Source organism: Palaemon carinicauda, chromosome 30 (genome assembly GCF_036898095.1).
Source record: "Palaemon carinicauda isolate YSFRI2023 chromosome 30, ASM3689809v2, whole genome shotgun sequence".
NCBI lineage: Eukaryota > Metazoa > Arthropoda > Malacostraca > Decapoda > Palaemonidae > Palaemon > Palaemon carinicauda.
This window is the reverse complement of record NC_090754.1, coordinates 85,898,924-85,915,319: the sequence shown is the minus strand read 5'-3', so window position 1 is coordinate 85,915,319 and position 16,396 is coordinate 85,898,924. Positions and strand designations below refer to the sequence as shown.

The 16,396-nt window shown below is 47.2% G+C and overlaps 1 protein-coding gene across 2 annotated transcripts in view; it reads left to right on the top strand.

The window, feature by feature from the left end:
* The first annotated feature begins 335 nt into the window (after window positions 1-335).
* LOC137623857 (gastrula zinc finger protein XlCGF57.1-like) overlaps window positions 336-16,396 on the top strand; it is a 34,578-nt gene continuing 18,517 nt past the window's right edge. Inside the window, exon 1 of one of the 2 annotated variants that reach the window (XM_068354668.1) lies at window positions 336-492. The gene's annotated coding sequence lies outside the window, so the exon portion shown is untranslated. Of the gene's footprint in view, window positions 493-739; window positions 849-16,396 lie in introns of those variants that run through there. The other variant, XM_068354669.1, reaches the window with a different exon arrangement.

Genomic DNA, 16,396 nt, shown 5'->3' with positions numbered 1-16,396 from the left:
TTGTTATATTTTTAGAGCATGAACTAATACGTTAAAACAAAATATTGTAAATAGACACAATGAGAGGAATGTAAACTGTAATTTTTGTGAAAATGAGGAAGATAATTTTTTTTTTTTTTACCAGGAATATAGAAAAGAAAGGAATGAAGTAATTGAGCTACAACAACCATACGGCGAAGACTTAAAAAAGATAGTAGGATTATTTTTATTTAGTGAAACAAATATAGAAAAGAAAAAAGAAGTATTAAACCTGATATGGAAGAAAAGACAACAGTACAAGAAGATAAACTTTGGAGGCGCTGTTGTAAAGACTATGCCTCACCCCAGAACCTGAACCTGACTGGAAACACTGCAGTGGCTACTACTACTCTATTGAAAGGAAAAACACCTGGAACCAAAATAACAATAATTAATAACACCTGTTTGGCCGTCTATTACTTATGGTTTGTTCCTTCCACGACTATTCATCAACCGATAATTTTGGAATATATGGTGCGTATTTAACTTTGTTATTTACACAATTGATTCTTCTTCAAAATAAGACGTCAAGAACTATGGAGTCGCTTTACTATTGAGAATTTGACATAGACAACATTCAGTATATTTAATTTATTTTGTTATAGAATAATATTAATTATTAATTTATTATTTATCATAGTATATACTACATTATGTGAGTGTAGTTCTCTGGGGAAGGTGTGTAAACTTTCTGATTACTTTTGTCAAATCGATTTTCTTATGGCGAAGTCAACGTTAATTTTTGTCTTATATATGAAGTTAGTTTTACGATTAGTGTTACCTTGACAGTAGTGGCCAGTTGGGAAACAAACACAGAGTTGAGACTTAAGGTGAAGTAAGAATCTTTGGTTATCTCGTGTTTATTTCCCTTATTAATAATGTGTTCCAGCAATAACTTTTGAAATTTTACACCCATTCTGTCCCAACAAACTACAAAGGCTCCTATCATAGAAAAGTGGAATAATAAAGGTATAGGTGTCTGGCTTCAGTTCCTGTTTCATCAAAATAGGTATTGGCCAGAATGTCAGTCAGGCAAACTCATCCCTCCACTGTCATGCCCAACCACAGCAGTGGCCTCCCTAGTAAACAGCTCAAACTCACGGTCCTAGGCTGGGATCGATCTGCTGCCATGTGAATGCTAGGTGAACACGTTACCACTGTACTAGCCAGTTAGGGCATTGGAAATCAAATAATGTAAAATCTCTTTGTAATTACACTATTTTGAATCACGTATACTACTGTCGGAGCCTTTGTATATCAGCGGCCAGGTCCTCCCGCGTGGATTAAAAACGGAAAACGGACATTACTAACCTAACCTACAAGCCGTGTCCTTACCTACTTACCTAACGTGGGGACGTAACTTACACTGCCGTTTTCTAAGTTAGCCATAATAATACATACAGGTGGCCGCTATCATACATACACCCCCTACCGTCAAAAACCATTATTAACGAAGTTACAGATGTTGCTAAAAATTTCCTGTTTTTCTCCTATCGTCATCTTAACGTTTATTACGGAAACTTCCTCCTTCTGGGGAGTTAAAAAAACTGATTGTTGGTGCTTCTGTTGTAATTTACTAGTTTGATGAGTATGAAGGACTCAACATTTTATATTATAAACCTCTCTGTTATTTCTTTTCAATATTTGAACATACCATTTAATTAAGGCTCTTATTTTATTTATCACTTTATTAGGTAGTAGATTGGCAAAGGCACCAACCACCTGTTGAAATACTACTGATAGAGAGTTATTGGGTCCTTTGACTGGCGAGACAGTACTACATTGTGTCCCTTTCTCTGGTTACGGCTCATTTCATCTTTGCTGACATACACAGAAGAGTCTGGCCTATTCTTTATTCATTCTCCTCTTTCCTCATACGCTTGACAACACTGAAATTACCAAACAATTCTTCTCTCGAGAGGTTAACTACTGCACTGTAATTGTTCAGTGGCTACTTTCTTCTTGGTAAGGGTAGAAGAGGGTTTAAAACTATGGTAAGCAGCTCCTCTAGGAGAAGGATACTCCAAAATCCAATCATTGTTCTCTAGTCTTGTGTAGTGCCATAGCCTCTATACCATGGTCTTTCACTGTCTTGGGTAAGAGATCTCTTGCTTGAGGGTACACTTGGGGACACTATTCTATCTTGTTTCTCTTCCTCTTGTGTTTTTAAGTTTTTATTTTTTATGTATGAAAGATTTATTTGTTCCGTAACCGAAATACAAACCACGCTATTTACAGAGGGTTACCTTTTAGCGCAGCTGAAATGGCGAGCCATTAGAATTTAATGAGGGTGTATTACCCCCGCGCTAGTTAGCGGGGGGGTAGGGGAGTGGTAGCTAGCTACCCCTCTCCCCCCTCACACAGATGAATGCTCACTTTCACTTTTGGCTCGGGCTGTGACAGACGTCTCTGTCTTGGTCCTCTCTGGCAGCCACTGTTTGTTTTGTCTTTACTTAATCACTTACTTTTCTTTTACTCAATCACTTACTTTTCTTTTACTCAATATATATGTAAACATGTTTTCATGTTTGTATATATATTTGAGTATAGAAATCAGTAAGTTTCCTTTTCAGATTTGTGTGTGTAGTGTACGATTTCTACGTGGTGTCCTCGGCAGTTAGGCCTCCACGGCGTAATTTTATGGGTGGCGATCGAATTTGACTCCGGTCTTTCTCTCTCTCTCTCTCTTGAGGTCGTTCACCCTTAAACTACGTGTTACTATGCCCTTGTAGCTTCCTTTCCGTGTGGGGGGGTTGCTACGCCGTACGTTTGTCTCAATTAGTTTATGAATCTAATTGTAGTTGTTTTTTTTTCAGCTTGTTGAACGATTCCTTTCGGGGTTTTTGTTCTTTCTTTGGTGTTCATTCATTTTTAAATTACATAATTACATAGTTACCTAATTATAATAGTTATAATTCTGTTTTGGTTACAGCTCTCCTTCCGTGAGTGTAAGTGGTTGTGAGGGCACGTGCCTGTTGTGTAATTCTTGTTCCTTTCCCTCGGGATTCCTCTTCGGAGCCTTCCCGGGGGAATGAATGTGTACTAATGTTATTTGTTTTATTTTTTTACAGTTACTGATCTAGTTCGTTTCTGTAATATGGCAACGGTGTGAGCTGTCTTGTTGAGTCCTGGGGATTCGGCTGTTGCTGCCTCCCCCCTTGTATTTTCGTCAGGGGCATATCTCCTTCTACTGGAAGTACTCCCGTGACCGACGGACAGCTCTCCAGTTCATTTTAGAACTCTCAGGAGGCTTGCCTCCTTGGGCGGGTAACTTTCCTTCCGAGGGAAGTTTTTTCTTGTCCAGGCTTGAGTTTTTCCCCTTTTGGGGGGTTGTTCTCTTGCCTTTTTTTCGTGCGACTATGCTCTTGGTGCTGAGCGATCACACCTGCAGTTTCGCTCAAGGGGCTGGGCAACTGCAGGAGCTCCTTTTCGGAGGATTGCTCCTTTTAGGTCACTGGCTGACCAGTCTCTTCTACGAAGTGTTTCTCTTTCGTCCGCGAGAGAGTACACTCATAGAGACTCCTCTTCGGAGGATTCTTCTGTTGCTGTTGGCCTCCCTCGCCGTAAGGCCCACCGTCCGCCTCGTCGTAAGGGCCTCTCATCTCCCTATAAGGGTGCTAGAGGCGCCTTTTTGAATCTCCGTTTGCAGCCTACAACTCCTTTTTCTTGATCTTCCGCCTTGGTGCAGATGGACAGCAGTCTGATCTCGTCTTCCGACAGGCAACGGTCTTCCCGACGGACAACGGTCTTCTGACGGACATCAGTCTCCCGGCGGACAGACAACAGTCTTCCGACGGACATCAGTCTCCCGGCGGACAACGATCCCTTCGGGGCAAAGGGTTGCCTCCCACGGGGGTTCTTCCTTTGCGTGTCAGGGTTCTCCTGCGCGCCCTTCTGCTGTGTTCTCTCCTGCTCCTGCTCAGTGTTAGCGCACAGGCGCTCTCATGATGATCATCCCTGCTGTTCCTGTTGGTTCCTGTTACGCGCCCTGTTCGCCCACGTTCGCCCTCGCGATCTAGAACTTCGGTTCAGGTCTGCTCGTCAGCGATCATCAGCTCGCCAGCGATCACCTGTCTCTCGGCGATCCGCGCGTGTGTTACAGCCGGCACGCCAACGTTCTCCAACACTTCTGAAGGAACATGGTTCGCCAGCTACTAGCTCACCTGCGGATGCTGCTCGCCATCGCGCGATCGCCTACCTGCGGATGCTGCTCGCCATCGCGCGATCGCCTACCTGCGGATGCTGCTCGCCATCGCGCGATCGCCTACCTGCGGATGCTGCTCGCCATCGCGCGATCGCCTACCTGCGGATGCTGCTCGCCATCGCGCGACCCTCAACTGCGGATGCTGCTCGCCATCGCGCGACCCTCAACTGCGGATGCTGCTCGCCATCGCGCGACCCTCAACTGCGGATGCTGCTCGCCATCGCGCGACCCTCAACTGCGGATGCTGCTCGCCATCGCGCGACCCTCAACTGCGGATGCTGCTCGCCATCGCGCGACCCTCAACTGCGGATGCTGCTCGCCATCGCGCGACCCTCAACTGCGGATGCTGCTCGCCATCGCGCGACCCTCAACTGCGGATGCTGCTCGCCATCGCGCGACCCTCAACTGCGGATGCTGCTCGCCATCGCGCGACCCTCAACTGCGGATGCTGCTCGCCATCGCGCGACCGCCCACCTGCGGATGCTGATCGCCATCGCGCGACCCTGCGCATGCTGATCGCCATCGCGCGACCCTGCGCATGCTGATCACCATTGCGTGATCGCCTACCTGCGGATGCTGCTCGCCATCGCGCGACCTTCAACTGCGGATGCTGCTCGCCATCGCGCGATCGCCCACCTGCGGATGCTGATCGCGATCGCCCACCTGCGGATGCTGATCGCGATCGCCCACCTGCGGATGCTGATCGCGATCGCCCACCTGCGGATGCTGATCGCGATCGCCCACCTGCGGATGCTGATCGCCATCGCGCGATCGCCCACCTGCGGATGCTGATCGCCATCGCCCACCTGCGGATGCTGATCGCCATCGCGCGACCCTGGCATGCTGATCACCATCGCGCGACCCTGGCATGCTGATCACCATCGCGCGACCCTGGCATGCTGATCACCATCGCGCAACCCTGGCATGCTGATCACCATCGCGCAACCCTGGCATGCTGATCACCATCGCGCAACCCTGGCATGCTGATCACCATCGCGCAACCCTGGCATGCTGATCACCATCGCGCGACCCTGCGCATGCTGATCACCATCGCGCGATCGCCCACCTGCGCATGCTGCTCGCGATCGCCCACCTGCGCATGCTGCTCGCGATCGCTCACCTTCGCATGCTGATCACCATCGCGCGATCGCCCACCTGCGCATGCTGCTCGCGATCGCTCACCTTCGCATGCTGCTCGCCATCGCTCACCTGCGCATGCTGCTCGCCATCGCGTCGGCATGCCAAAACGCGCCATCGCCAACCTGCGCGTTAGCGCTCACCATCTCACCACCGATCGCCTGTTGATCCATATCGCCAGCGGTCTTCCTCGCCCACGCGGCAGCGCGTTTCCTCGCCATCGCGCTAACGCTTGCGTTCGCCGCCTCGGACTCGCGCTCATTCACCTGCCCACCCTCGCGACCGTTCGCCTGTGCGACCGCTTGCCTGTGAGCCCGCGCGATCGTTTGCCTGCGCGCCCACGTGCCTGCACGTCTACGCTCATGCGCGTCTGCGCCCATTCTCTCCAATGTTCGCCCGCGCGCGAACCAACGGTTTTCCGTCGCGCGGATGGACCGTGTTCCGTCGCGCGGACGGACCGTGTTCCGTCGCGCGGACCTACGGTGTTCCGTCGCTCGAACCTACAGTGTTTCTTCGCACAAACGTCGGCTTATTTCTTGCAGTATCCATTGCTCGTCTATGGGTTATCACTCGCCGACCACCAGCTCTCGCCCTTCCTACCAAATCTTTGAATTACCGTTGCGCGAGCTCCAGGGCGATTGCGACCACGATTTCCAATGGGGTTTTCGCAGCATGGCCAGCCTGGCGAGTTCTTCTGGAGAGTATTTCCAGAACACGGCCTTACCCCGTAAACGCAGAGCATGGCACTTGCAAGAATAGGAGAAACTTCAGGGAGATCTGAGCAACACTCCTCTTTCCTGAACCTGGGTTAGCCCTTCCCCGGCATTCCCTGGAAGAATTTTTGGTGGGTGGGGGCTTTCCGTTCGAGATTTCTCCATCGGACAAGGGGTGACTGCTTACCCCCTTCCTCTGGGAGCTTACCAGGTCCTTTCCCTCCTCGGTTAGGTTCAAGGAGGCTACAGGAAGATCATGGGTACTTTCCTCCTCTCGAGCTCAGGCACCTTGGCCTTTCGTCAGTAAGTATCCAACTTGCGGACAAGCTCGATGTTGTACCATCTAGACGCGCTGACTGAGGGCTTCCTTCGGGTGTCTCATCTGTGGAGGTCGACGACCTCAGACACCCTTCCTTCCTTGAGAAGAGTTTGTTTGTGCCCAAGGACAGAGACTTAGACAGCGGCTGTGCGGAGGAAATTGACTTCCGTTTTCACTCCTCCAAGGCGCTTTCTTCCAGACTCTGCAGGGCTCCAGCGCCCTTTTCTTTCAACCACGTCAGCCTAAGTTATCGGCTACGACAACTGGGACAAGGTGTCCAATTGCAGTTTCCTCCTGTCAGGAACAGATGGCAGGGGAGGCTCCCCTGGGGGGGGCATAGTCCTAAATGGAGCGGCAGAGTTCATGAACTCTAGGATTGCAGGTTTTTCGCTGGGAGGATGCTTAAGGTTACTCTTCCGAATGACAGCTTCCCGATGCCCATTCCCGCACAATCTCTGTGATCAGCCAAGGATATCGCGCCTACCGTCTCTGTCAGCGAATTCAGTGTCTCTGAACCTCTATGCCATAGCGTCAGCAAGAGTTTCCCGGTTGGGCAGAATGATCCATACCTTAGGCGAATGTCTTCCTTAGGATCATCGACGGCTTCACCCCCGGCCTCTTCAGTCGATCCTTTCTTGTAAGGAAGGATCTGGGAGGGGATGTCCGTAGTCGACCTCTCAGCCCTGATCAAGTTTGTCGAACAAACTTCGGCCAGCGTAGACTAGCAGAATCGATCAGACTGGTAACGAGGCGACAGGACTCCTTAAACCCTGGATCGGAAGGACGGGTACTTTCAGTTTCCATTCCATCCATCTTCCAGGGAGCTCGTCGAATTCAGCCTAGACTGCAAGTATTTCTGCTTATGATGCAGTGTGGCTATCCCGCCGTGGCATAGCAGGTTTGTTTCCCCAGAGAACTCTCCCTGCCTTCCTCTTGGCTGCTCAGGTGCAGGCTTCCGCCTCCTCTGCTGTTTGGAGGGCTAGTCAACTCCGGTAGGCTCGGGTTCGACCTTCTTCAGCGCCGGGACAAGCTTCCGGATGCTTACCATGAGTGTGGGCTCATGGTATTTTGCTTGGAGCCTTCTCTTCCTCTGCCTCAACATCTGGAGTATCTGGCCATGATATTGAGTCAACAGCCTTACCACGTTGGAAACCCCGCTTCTCGTCCGTCCAGCAAGGTTAAGCAACGTCGGTTCTGGTCGGTACTTGGATGGGTGACCAGCTGGGGACACCAGATTCTGTTACCACATCCTCCGAGCCTTCCTTTCAGTTGACTGTGGCAAGACTGAGGAGAGTCGCAGTACCTGTTCTCAGTCAAGCAGAGCTTTCAGCCCTACCTTGGAACGTTTCCTAGTTCTTTCCTCATTGACCCGTCTATAGTCCGAACGGTCGCCTCAGGATAAGTTCCATGTGGGGCAGTCCAAGTTCCGGTGGCTTCAGGCAATGTTTAACCGGACTTCCTGGCCCCTATGGGACCAGCGGAACTATTAGACCTGCAATGGGTGTTGACCTATGGAGCCTCTTGATGGTAGTGGATATTCTCGTCCTTTCCCCACATTCTTGATGCTGTTCTCGGACTCGTCAAAGGAAGGGGGGGGGCATGTTCCGGTCCAGGCCTACGGTCAAGACCTGAAGGATACCTCTCCATCATTCAGGCAGGCTTAGGGGCCTTAGTCTGGCCCCTCTACAGATCCTACAGCTCCTGCCGAGTCGCCCCGTGCGCGTCGACTTCATGATTCTGGCGTATTCTAACCAGCAGGGGACGCATTTTCACACCTTCACATCTTGCAGTAGAGATACCGGGATGATTGAGATTCTCTCAATACCACCATCGGCTCTCTCATTCCAGGCAGGGGAATGTTCACTCCGACTATCTGAGCAGAGCCTCGTAGAGAGAGTATACCTGGGGGTCTTTGACCTTGGGTAACCAGCAAGTACTGGTCTGGGGGACCTGATCGCGACAGCTTGGAACCTCAAGCTTCCGCTGTTCTTCCCCCCAGTCTCAGACCCTGAGACTCTGGCAAGATGCATTCCGGTGATGGTGGGACAACTTCGACGCCTGCGTCTTCCCTCCTTTTTGTCTGTGGGCAATGGGTCTCAACAAGACCAGGTTGTCTGTCAACCTTTCAATGGGAGAGCTCCACTGGGACTATGCGCAGAACGGTTTCTGGACCCTCTGCTTCCCCTGACGGAACTCCCGGGAGAGCTTGTCCCACGGCGCAGACTACTCAAGCAACCACACTGCGACATCTCTCCCGAACCGGGGCGTCGCTTCGGCTTCATGCCTGGAGACACTACGCCTCCTCCTCAAAAAGAGACAACCCGCTACAGTCGCGGTACGGAGGTCGCGTCATCTGCGATAGTCATCCACAGGGGTCTTCCAGGCAAAGTGAAGAGTCTAAGGTGGTTGGTGCCGTGGGAGATATACCTCTTCCCTTGAGGCCTCTTCTCCAGCAATAACGGTCTTATTGCCTTTCGGCGGGAGGAAACTCCTTTCCGCTCTCGGCAATGAAGCCTGTCGCTCAGCCTTTCCCTGACCTTCAGGCTTAAAGGAATAACTTTTTCCTGCCCGCTGGATCTATCCTCGCTCATGCGAAGCTACGATCGTCCCTGCCCTAGTCGGAGGAAGACCTCCAACTTGGAGCATGGCTTGGACTTTTGGTCCTTTAAGAGATCTTCTCAAGACCCTTTACGACAGGCCTCGGATTGTATTCCGCCTTGGATCTCCTGCTCACTCTGGCCACGGCCAGTGTGTAAGCAATTTTCTTGGTCTCTTATGACTCCCCCCCTTTCTAAGGAAGAGGGGAAGGCAACATTCAGGTTCGCTCCTGAGTTGTTGGCTAGACTCAGAATCGGGGGGGTCCCGGCCCTTCGGTCCAATTCATTCAAGATTTCGAGTTTCCATTCTGTATCTGATGTCCCAAGACCTTCTCTTTCTTGCCAGTAAAGGAATCGAGAGGTTAGCGCTGGGAACAGCTGCAGTTTGTCCTCAGTTGCAGCCGATTTGGGAGCACAAGGAGGACACGGGGGAGAGTCACCAGTATACCTCTTCAGCCCGGACTCAAGGACATTCATCTCGACCTGTGTCCAGACCCTCCCCCGTCACGTCGCCCTACAGCACTATGTTGGGTACATGGCAACGTCCCTTGCCTTCGAGTAATACTACTCTGTGACGCAGGTGCTACAAGCTGGAGTCTGGAAGCATCTAATGACCTTCGCAGCCCGCTTCCTGCAGGGCGTGACCCACAGGAGTCTCGATACGTTTTCTATCGCTCTGTGGTGGCTACACAACAGCTGGTCTAACCTCAGGCTCCTTTTTGGACAGGTAGCAGAAGGTTGAGGGCATTGTTATCAGGATTTAGTCTGCATGAACGAAAGAAGTATGTCTGGCTCTTATTTCTTTCTTCATCATCCCCTCTACGGGGAAGCAGCATCCTGGTCTCTGCATAGCTGACCTCGAACCTCTGCAGGTAAACCATGCTTCCTTGTGTTCCGAGTATTGAGTCAATACTGTCGCGTCCCCCATACCCTGACGAGGTGGTATTGGGAACGTCCTAACCCAGCGTTCCTTCTGGAACTCCAGGTCAACTGCCTAGGACGGGTCACACTTCTTCCTTCACACACAAGCTTACATAGGCCACATGGTTCCTTGCGGAGCAAGGAACTTGTGAGGTGCAGGGACTCCTTTTCTCGAGTGCGACTCACTCGGATTCTGAGTCCCCGGGTAAAGCCAAAGCCAGTATGGCTGGGGACTTTCCACCCTACCTAAGGGGTAAGTCACCCTTTGTAAATAGCGTGGTTTGTATTTCGGTTATGGAACAAATGACAAATTCGAAGATAATTTGTATTTTTCCTAACCATACAAACCTTAGCTATTTACACATATTTGCCCGCCAGCCCTGTCCCCCAAGACAAGTCCTACCTCTAAGTGAAAGTGAGCATTCATCTGTGTGTGAGGGGGGAGAGGGGTAGCTAGCTACCACTCCCCTACCCCCCCCCCCCCTGCTAACTAGCGCGGGGGTAATACACCCTCGTTAAATTCTAATGGCTCGCCATTTCAGCTGCGCTAAAAGGTAACCCTCTGTAAATAGCTAAGGTTTGTATGGTTAGGAAAAATACATATCTTCGAATTTGTCATTTTAATATTATTATTCTTAAACATTTCTTCTAGTTTTTCCCTATTTCCTCTCCTCACTGGGTTATTTTTCCTGTTGGAGCCCTTGGGCTTATAGAGTCATGCTTTTCCAACTAGGATTGTAGCCTAGTAAATAATAATAATAATAATAATGATAGGTTAGGGTGTAAATGTGTGTGCGATATGTTTTGTCCAGTAATGGGAAATGGAAGCCAAGTCCAATGTTCAAACAGATGGTGGAGCACAAAACTACAAATCACTCCTTTGAACTAGCCCCTTTGTTAAGTTTGTATTTGTTCCTACACAAAATACAAACCCTCCACTCTTTACAGAGCGACAAGAAATCAGTGCTAGCTGTCGTATAGCTCTAAAATCGTTTAACGAGGTGTCAATAACCATTTGATTGTTAACAGTGGTAGCTGGGAGAAACACTGTTCCCCTCCCCCTCACTCATAACTTCTTTACTTTGATCTCAGCCTTGGACGAAGACAGATGTCTCCTTCCACATACAGTACCTATCTTGCTTTGGCAAAAATTTAAGCTTTTCCTTTTATTTCTTTTCAGATTAAAGTGTGACTGTACTTAAGGGTGCAGGACATGCCTGTTTGCCCAGACAGGGTGGCTCGTATGGGACTTTCAAGTCCCGGGAGGACACGGACTCTCACTGTCTTTGCCCTTCATGCTGAGGACACTCCTGCACAGAGGCTTCCCCTTTCCCAGAGTGTAGGGAGTGGCCATCCTTCCAGTGGGAGTGGTATGGTTGGAGGAGGAAGAAGAAGCCTAGGAGGGGGACTACCTTTAGGTCATCTTCGAGGTCAAAGTTGTCCAGACTTCTCTCTCACCACTGGTACCCTCCTCTTTGAATCTGCTCAATCGGTCTCCAATGGGGAATGGTCAAGTATTAGTGATGGCCAGTCAATCTGTAGTTGTTCCGTAACTGGAATACAAACCACGCTATTTAATAGGGGCATTACTTTCGGCGTAGCTGAAATGACGAGCCATTAATTTTTAACAAGGGTTTACTACCCTCACTGCTAGTTAGGGGAGGGTAGCTTGCTACCACTCCCGTTCACACACCTCTTTAGGTTTGCGGCTAACGAAAGAAGGTGGTAACACTTTCCTTGCCGTCTTTGAGACCAGGTCTTGAGTGACCTTCTGTGTCAGCGAAAAAGAAATCTCCCTAATAAGGTCCTGTGGAGGTCTTGAGTGACCTTCTGTGTCAGCGAAAAAGAAATCTCCCTAATAAGGTCCTGTGGGAACAGAGATGACGACATTGGAGAATATAATAATTCTGATTTCTGAAAGGATGAAACTCCCACAGACAGGAACGAACACAATTGGGCTCTCTTTTTGAGAATTTCCGCAGTAGAGATAGCAGCTAACTCATTAGCCCCGTCTTGCAATGCCTTATCCATTCATGACATGACGTGGATTAGGTTCGAAGAGTCTCCTTCCTTGAGTGTAGTCATCTTTTTGCCCAAGGCCCCTAGAGTCCAATCAAGGAAATTAAATACCTCGAAGGCTCTGAAAACACCTTTGAGTAAATGGTCTAATTCGGAAGTAGACCAAAACACCTTAGTCTTCCTCATGACCGATCTATGAGGAGCGTCTACCAGGCTTGAGAAATCTCCTTGGGCAGAGGCAGGAACTCCCAAGCCGAGAACCTCTCCCGTATCGTACCAAACACTAGATCTAGAAGCCAACCTAGTAGGGGGAAATGCGAAGGCACCCATCTAGTCTCCCATTAATTTAAGTGCTTTTTTAGATGAACGAGAGAGCACCATTTTAGTGAACAGAGACTTTTTCTTAGGTTTCCCTAGAGTAAACTCTGATGGAGGCGATTGTGGAGCCACAGGAATAAGACACTGGGAACTCAACAGGAAAAATCTTCATCAGCTTTTTTAAACATGTACATTTTAGTACAAAGTTATTTATTTTAAGCATTATTAATAGAATATGGCATGATCATAGTTATCCAAGTGTTTGGGAACTAGCCATTATTTTAGCCTTTTTAAAACCCGGTATGGACAAGTTTTTAGCAGCAAACTACCGACCTATTGCATTGACATCTTGTTTATGTAAAATTATGGAGAAGATGGTCAATGCAAGACTGATGTGGTACCTTGAAAAGAAGGGTATTTTATCACTGACCCAATGTGGGTTCAGAAAAATGCACTCAACGACTGATGTGTTGATACTACTTGAGTCCTCTATTTGTGAAACATTTGCTTCCAAACAGCACCATGTGACAGTCTTTTTTTTACCTTGAAAAGGGATATGATACCACTTGGAGATATGGTATACTTAAAACAATTCATGAATTGGGATTGAGAGGAGAGCTGCCTATATTTATTCAGGCATTTCTTTCAAACAGAGTTTTTCAAGTGAGAGTGGGGGAAGCTCTATCAGAGAGTAAGTGTCAGGAAGGAGTAGTTCCTCAGGGGAGTGTGCTGAGTGTACAGTAACCCTTTTTTGCACTAGCCATTAATGGGATTGTGGCGGAATGTAAACAAACACAACCCCCCCCCACACCCTTGATCACTCCTACTTTCTCAATATCCCACAATACAAACTTTCCCCTGACTCTACTTCAAACTGGACTCTTGGACAGAAGGAAAATGAAAACAAAACATCACCTTAACACTATATTCTTAAAAGTAAACGCAATCATAAACCAAAAAAACACTTATCACGAATCATAAACAATATTAAATATAAAACCGTAACACCATTCAATAAAAAAACCCTAACAACTTAAAATTACCACACCCAAAACCAATATTTGTTTATGAGTGGAACTCTTTATCCACACACACGTGACACACCAAAACCAATATTTGTTTATGTGTGGACGTCGCTGTCCACACAAGGGCCAACAGTCCTTTTATAGCCCAACCCCACAACTCGGTTGCAACGCCACAATATGGCAACACTTGACACTCAGTCAATACAAAAATGTTTTAATTGATTTAGTCCGTGAGCGTAATCATCATCATCATCATCCTCATCGGTATCATCATCATCAACAGCAATCAGAAGTAAATTCGGTCCGGGTCGTCAACAAATAAATCAATCTGAGCAGTCCTATCAAGTTCTGTTATAGGCCAAGTCGTCAACAAACAAATTTACATTCAAGAAAACCTCTCCAAAGGAGGAATCGCGGCCTGCCAAAATAAAAAAGAAAAACACTTATGAACACTCCTAACAAACTTAACTATCGCACTATAATCAAAGGTAAACAATAAACTTTCTATCACTCATGAACGCGCCTAACAAAAATAAATAAAAACAGTACTTACTCAGAACATAAAAACACTAAACAGCCGGCTTCCGAAGAACAAAAAAAATGCAGAACCGACTCCTTCTATCGTCCAAGATCTAATGCTTTCGCCCAAGACATTCATCACCGCCTATCCTAGCTAAAAAATGTAAACAAACAACCTCAAATATACCAACAATCTTTCCAACTTCAAACAATCATTCGCTAATTATCCTTGTTCTTCGGCGCGCACCGCGGACACACAAAACACGCACACACAAACGCACATACACACATACTCTCTCGCGCACGCGCGATCTAACAAAACTAAAGCAAATGAAATTCTCTCTCTCTCTCTCTCTCTCTGACAAAACTAAAGCAAATAAACACTTTCTTTCTCTCTCTCTCTCTCTCTCTCTCTCTCTCTCTCTCTCTCTCGCTCTCTCTCTCTCTCTCTCTCTCTCTCACAAAACTAAGCAAATAAACACTTTCTCTTGCGGTTTGACAAAACTTGAGTAAATAAACACTCACTCACTCACTCTCACTCTCTCTCTCTCTCTCTCATTAATGACAAAGCTAAAGCAAATAAAATGTCTCTATTTAACAATACTAAAACAACTCTCTCTCTCTCTCTCTTTCTCTCTCTCTCTCTCTCTCTCTCTCTCTCTCTCTCTCTCTCTCTCTCTCTCTCTCTCTCTCTCTCTCTGTGTGTGACAAAACTAAAGCCAATACTGTAAACACTTTCTCTCTCTCTCTCTCTCTCTCTCTCTCTCTCTCTCTCTCTCTCTCTCTCTGTGACAAAACTAAAGCCAATACTGTAAACACTTTCTCTCTCTCTCTCTCTCTGACAAAACTTAAATAAACACACTCACACACACTCTCTCTCTCTCTCTCTCACTCTCTCTCACTCTCTCTCACTCTCTCTCACTCTTGATTTGGCAAACAAAAAATAAATTAAAATAAAATTAATCCTCCACATTCCTCCCCCCTTACTTTGCCAAATCCTCACACAACACTTACCTATTTTCTCATTACCCAGTCGCAATCAGGAACAGGGCCTCGGCTTCGAGTAACTGGGCCTTCATATACCTGCACTCTCTCATTCACTTCTTCCATGTCGTTTTCATTCAACGTACTATTACGATACCCGTCTATGCTCTGCTCATCTAAGATATCATTCACTATTTCATCTACCTCAGTTTCATCTGGCCCGAAAATCCCACTAATTTCTGTCAACAATTCATCCATTACATCTAAACCATTTTCTACTTTAACAAAAGAATCATTCATACTGCTTATCATTCTCCTATCTTTCATTCTCGTGTTCGTCATACGTTCTCTTGCCTCATCTAACGAAAAACCACACACACTATAAGTTTCATCCATATTCATCCAAGTTTCATCTGTATTAATACATTTATCTTCCATACTCACCTGTTCATTTACACCCTTGTCCTGCTTATTCTGATTCCCGCCTACAACTACAAAATTTTCCCGTCTTTTATCCCCAGTAAAATTCTCAGACTTCTTTTTCTTTCCATACTCTACTAACACCAATTGCTTATCTTCTAAACCTAATGCCTCACACATACTCGGTTCATACTTGTTCGTTTTCAGCCATTTATTCATACCATTCTCCTGAATATATCTTGGTACCTCCTTCCATTTTCGCAACTGATTGTGGTGTGCCCTAACCTTTTCCACACTACCATCCACACTTACTTTACCTAAAACATAACTCAACCCACTAGAACCAACATCTAACACCTCATATGGACCTTCAAACTTATCACGTACCTTATTGACATTCATTCTTCCTTTTTCAATTACTTCTTTTAACACTTTCTCTCCCACTTTGTAGCTTTCAAATCTCTCATTTGCTTTCTTCCAAACATCTCTATCATTCTCGGACACACTCAATCTCGGTCTTACTATCTTTTCAAAATTCAACACAAACTTACACGGAGACATACCAGTACTCTTGTGCACCGTCGCATTATACGCCCACAACGCACGCCCAACATATAAATCCCAATCATTATCACATGTACTCATCATCCGCAAAATTTCTGTTAAGGTTCTTACAGTCCTTTCAGCCAAAACATTCGCACTTGGCATATATGGAGTCGAATACACATGTTCAATGCCCCATTCTCTCAACATCTGCTCAAACTCCCATCCAACAAACTCCGGACCATTGTCACTTAACATTTTTGCAGGCTTACACACACTCATCGGCAACATCACTTGACTTACCATTCTCGCTACAGTCTCACTTCTTTTATTCTTGATGGGTACTGCATATGCAAACTTACTCATATGATCGACCATGACAATCATTCCCACATGTCTTCTCGCAGTCACAGGCAACGAAACACAATCAATTACAAACATCTCAAATGGCTCTTTCATACGTAACCTCAGAACAGGCGGACTTGCATGCATGCTCTGATACTTTCCCTTCTGACAATCCTCACAAGTAGTCGCTACATCCCTACAAATTTGACTCAACCCAGGCGTAAACAACCTCTCTCGCATGCATTCCCACAATTTATTCTTCCCCATATGCCCATACCTGTCATGCACTACCATACACATACTTACAGCTGCAT